Source organism: Daphnia pulicaria, chromosome 6 (assembly GCF_021234035.1).
Source record: "Daphnia pulicaria isolate SC F1-1A chromosome 6, SC_F0-13Bv2, whole genome shotgun sequence".
Taxonomy (NCBI): domain Eukaryota; kingdom Metazoa; phylum Arthropoda; class Branchiopoda; order Diplostraca; family Daphniidae; genus Daphnia; species Daphnia pulicaria.
The window spans coordinates 9,118,727-9,123,906 of NC_060918.1; the positions used below are offsets into that span (position 1 = coordinate 9,118,727).

Sequence of the window (5,180 nt, forward strand, 5' to 3'; positions counted from 1 at the left end):
GTCGGGTGGGACCCGACTTCTACTCTCCGCTCTGGGCCTCCACAGGTTGAGCACCGCAACTTTTTCTCTTTTACAAAAAAAAGCTACGACACCTCCCGGGAGGAGACAGGTCACGACCGGGCAGTACTGTTGGGAAACGCCGCGCTCGTCATCGCGGCACCCGCGAAGGTAACCACGAAACTCGCTAACGGACGCCCCGTGTAACAGACACCCAGTCGGTCGCGGAGTCCTACTAGGCCCCCCACTTGCGGACCTTGGCGTGGCTATTGCGATCGCAGAACGACTTATGCAAGAGAGCCGCCAATTCAGGCAGTCTCCATGCAGCGTTAAGGGCATACAACCAAGTGCCGGGAGCGGGGACTTGTTCGACCTTCGAGGGCCCACCCGTTTAACCCCCTGAACGGTTTCACGCACTCTTGAACTCTCTCTTCAAAGTTCTTTTCAACTTTCCCTCGCGGTACTTGTTCGCTATCGGTCTCGTGGCGATATTTAGCCTTAGAAGGAGTTTACCTCCCGCTTAGGGCTGCACGCTCAAGCAACCCGACTCTTGGGAAGGGATCCGATGCACGGTCTCGGCTCGTCTTATCTACGGGCCTGACACCCTCTGTGGGTTGCTCGCCCCGTTCATGGAGACTTGGACGATAGATACCGGACAGACGCGCACGATCCTCCCGAACACCACATTCCTCGGCACCCGCTCAACCGGGCGCGAGGTTCGGTGCTGGGCTCATCCCTGTTCGCTCGCCGCTACTAAGGGAATCCTTGTTAGTTTCTTTTCCTCCGCTTACTGATATGCTTAAGTTCAGCGGGTAGTCTCATCTAAACTGAGGTCAGAATGAATTGTTTGTTTTCAAAAGGAGACAACACTTTATCTAGCTCGACAGACTTTGGCGTTTTAAAGCCGGGAAAGATTGAATAATTGCCGGTTCAAATTTTTTTTTCGAAATAAAGCGAGTCTCTCGTTATTCGCAAAAATTAATTTACGAAAAGTGACAGGGCGTCCTGCGGCTTTTTGTATTGAAACAACGCGTCGTGCGCGAACCATGCTTGCATAACGAGCGGTTAGAGTGAGTGATAATTCGCGGTGGTCGACACTTCGACACGCCCGGCGCACACACACAACTAAACTCGCGTTGAAGCGGTATATCGCGCACACGCAGCCGACACCTTGTTCGAGAAGATGTGTTTATTTCTAAATTTTTTTTGAGTTGGCTCAAAAATTTCCCATCTGTTTTGCCATCGAAAAAGGTTTCTTTTGAATAGAGAGGAAAAAAACAAAACAGGGCGAACCTTCTTTTATTTTTCCCCCTTTTTTGTATTTGAGGCATCGCGGACACTTAAGTCGCGCGGCACCCAGACGTTAGAGATTCGGGAGCTTTTATGCGGTCAGGCCGGGTGAAAAATAAATCTCGCCGCGACCCAACATGCAAAACCAAGACTGAAAAAATCTCTGTTCGTTCATCATTCGACCGACCCTCAGTCAGATGTGGCCCGAGCGAGAAGCTGGGCCGCCATTTACGTTCAAGATTTCGATGCTCCATGTGTTCTGCAGTTCGCATGGATTAGCGCACTTTGCTGCGCTCTTCATCGATCCACGAGCCTAGTGATCCACCGTTCAGGGTCGTATATAAAACGACATATTCGTTTTCTTCTCTCTTTTTCTCCAACCCGCCCAAGCAAATGAATGCGAGGGCGGAGAAAGAAAGCCAGAAAGAAAATGTTCCGATAAACACTCGTACTAGAATTTGGGTTTAGTGTGTTATTGTGATTTTGAATTCTTCCTACTTCATCGAGAGGGCGAAGGGCAAGCTTAAAAAACATTCGGTTTTCAACGGCATAGTGTCGGGCTTTGGAGTGTTAGTCTATACGACGCACACGCACGCAACCACGAGTATCTACGCCCGAAAAGAACGTCCAGAGTAAAGTCTCACACTTTCGTCCCCCACCGAGAATCAAAAAATCCCGAAGACGAAGAGAGAAACAAAAAAAAAACAATTTCGATTGGGCGTATCCGCTTTAAACCACCGCGCATCAGAGCGCCTGATACCCGTTCAAAATCTTGATGTTTTTTTTTTTTCCGACTCTCCATCCACCGAGTTTTTATTTTTCAAAGTGTTTGATTTAGGGACTAAGACTTTATAAAATCTCCTTTATTGTTCCTTCGGTACTCGCGGCCCAGGCGGGCTATCGTATTCTTCACTCTACTAACGTCAACACTGTGAGCGCCGCTAAAGGTCGAATGAATCTATAGAGACATTCACCATCGAAGCAGGAAGAATTTGCTCACGGCCATAGACCAAATCGAAAGACTTTGTGTTTTTTTTTGAGCCGAGAGGAAAGAAAAATCAATTTGAAAAGGCGAATCCGCTTTAAACCACCGCGCATCAGAGCGCCTGATACCCGTTCAAAATAAATGATTTTCTTCCGTCAACCCACACATAGTTCATACGATGTCTTACGCCGAAAGACTTTTGATGGGGTTTTTTTGTTTTGCAACTTTTAGTTGTTTCGTGCTCAACCAAAGCCATATGCGCAAAACATTTGTCTTGTTCGTTTATGATCCTTCCGCAGGTTCACCTACGGAAACCTTGTTACGACTTTTACTTCCTCTAAAGGATCAAGTTCGACCATCTTTCAGTCTCGCCGTTGGTAGGCACCGCACGGGCAGAGATTGCTCCCCACTCGACGGCACCCCGACAAGCCCGTCCGAAGGCCTCACTAAATCATTCAATCGGTAGTAGCGACGGGCGGTGTGTACAAAGGGCAGGGACGTAATCGACGCGGGCTAGTGACCCGCGCCTACTAGGGATTCCTGGTTCATGGGGATCATTGCAGTCCCCAATCCCAACCACGAAGGAGGTTCAGCGGTTACCCGGTCCTTTCGGACAGGGAGAGTGAAACACGCTGATTCCTTCAGTGTAGCGCGCGTGCGGCCCAGGACATCTAAGGGCATCACAGACCTGTTATTGCTCACTGTCACGCGGCTGGACGCCGCTTGTCCCTCTAAGAAGACTGCGTGACGGACGCGAGAGCAGAAGGTATCGCCGGGGATGACGACGACCGAATAACAATAGAGCCAGCCCCCGCGAGACATTCCCGACAAAGCCCCGCCATACCTCATCCGCCAGGCAACCAACCCGTGAAGGCCGTACACCCGACGAACAAAGCACAACGAAACCAAGCCGAGAGATTGCCTCACTAAAGGAACCAGTCCCACCGAGACCCGAATCGCCGCCACCTGATCCCGACGCCTCCGTACTCCCTTCGGTTTCAATTGATAAAACCCGTCACCTATTTAGCAGGCTAGAGTCTCGTTCGTTATCGGAATTAACCAGACAAATCGCTCCACCAACTAAGAACGGCCATGCACCACCATCCACCGAATCAAGAAAGAGCTCTCAATCTGTCAATCCTTCCAGTGTCCGGGCCTGGTGAGGTTTCCCGTGTTGAGTCAAATTAAGCCGCAGGCTCCACTCCTGGTGGTGCCCTTCCGTCAATTCCTTTAAGTTTCAGCTTTGCAACCATACTTCCCCCGGAACCCAAAGACTTTGGTTTCCCGGAAGCTGCCCGTCGAGTCATTGGAGTAACTCCGACGGATTGCTGGTTGGCATCGTTTATGGTTAGAACTAGGGCGGTATCTGATCGCCTTCGAACCTCTAACTTTCGTTCTTGATCAAGGAAAACATTCTTGGCAAATGCCTTCGCTGTTGTTCGTCTTGCGGCGGTCCAAGAATTTCACCTCTGTCGCCGCAGTACGAATGCCCCCGTCCGTCTCTATTGACCATTACCTCGGGTCCAAAAGTAAAAGACCAGCAAAATCGGACCGAGGTCCTATTCCATCATTCCATGCTGCGATATTCAGGCGTTGGGATACACCTGCTTTGAGCACTCTAATTTGTTCAAAGTAAACGTTGCCGGCCGCCCGAGACACCCGGTGAAGGGCACCCCGAACGATTGACTGGGTGGAGCGAATCGAGTCAACTACGACCAAAATTAAAAAAGAACCCGAAAGAACTTTCCAACTCTGGCCGCAGATACAACAACGACGCACCGACCACCACTCCGGCGATGTTGTCCGACCGTGAAGAGAGTCGGGCTTTGACACCCGGGCTCCCAGAGCGTGAAACGCAACACCCTTGATTCAGAGCGGCGCCGCCCGGCCGAAGACAGACATCCGACTACGAGCTTTTTAACCGCAACAACTTTAATATACGCTATTGGAGCTGGAGTTACCGCGGCTGCTGGCACCAGACTTGCCCTCCAATGGTTCCTCGTTAAAGGATTTAAAGTGTACTCATTCCAATCACGGGGCCTCGGAAGAGTCCCGTATCGTTATTTTTCGTCACTACCTCCCCGTGCCGGGAGTGGGTAATTTGCGCGCCTGCTGCCTTCCTTGGATGTGGTAGCCGTTTCTCAGGCTCCCTCTCCGGAATCGAACCCCGATTCCCCGTTACCCGTTGCAACCATGGTAGGCGCGTAACCTACCATCGACAGTTGATAAGGCAGACATTTGAAAGATACGTCGCCGGCGCGAAGGCCGTGCGATCGGCGTGAAGTTATCCAGAGTCACCAAAATTGGTACGGTGCGCGAGCCCGAAAGCCCGGCCCCGACTGGTTTTGATCTAATAAAAGCACCTCTTCTGCGAGCCCGAAAGCCCGCAGTCGAGGCTCGAGTGCATGTATTAGCTCTAGAATTACCACAGTTATCCAAGTAGGATGGAGTGGATCTAAGGAACCATAACTGATTTATTGAGCCATTCGCGGTTTCGCCGTCTAGCGGCTTGTACTTAGACATGCATGGCTTAATCTTTGAGACAAGCATATGCTACTGGCAGGATCAACCAGGTATTTCGTGTATGTTTGTTTGATATGCATCCGGCGAGTTGCGGGTTTTTATTTCGCCCACGCATCACCAAACACACACCAAATCAACACGTTTTTTCGTTTTTTTCTTTTTCTTCGGAAACTAAAATTTTTGATCGCAACGCCTGGCGTGTCACAGCGAGTCCCAGTGAAGAGAAACACCGATCCGATCCGTTTGTTGGATTTTTTTCATTTCAATTTCCAAAGTCAAAGACCATTCAACGGTCTATGAGCCCAAAGTGAATCGGATTCATTCGACCGGTCTTGATATATTCATCAACTTTTTTTCCCGTATTACGGTTTTCGACGGTCATATG

The 5,180-nt window shown here is 50.2% G+C and overlaps 2 non-coding genes across 2 annotated transcripts; both read right to left on the reverse strand.

Annotated features, from left to right (window-relative positions):
• Positions 1 to 1,470: 1,470 nt before the first annotated feature.
• Positions 1,471 to 1,623, reverse strand: LOC124346223. Its single transcript, XR_006919795.1, has one exon. It is a non-coding gene; the product is annotated as a 5.8S ribosomal RNA (ribosomal RNA).
• Positions 1,624 to 2,554: 931 nt separating this feature from the next.
• Positions 2,555 to 4,848, reverse strand: LOC124346374. The gene has a single exon (XR_006919922.1). It is a non-coding gene; the product is annotated as a small subunit ribosomal RNA (ribosomal RNA).
• Between the last annotated feature and the right edge of the window lie 332 nt (positions 4,849 to 5,180).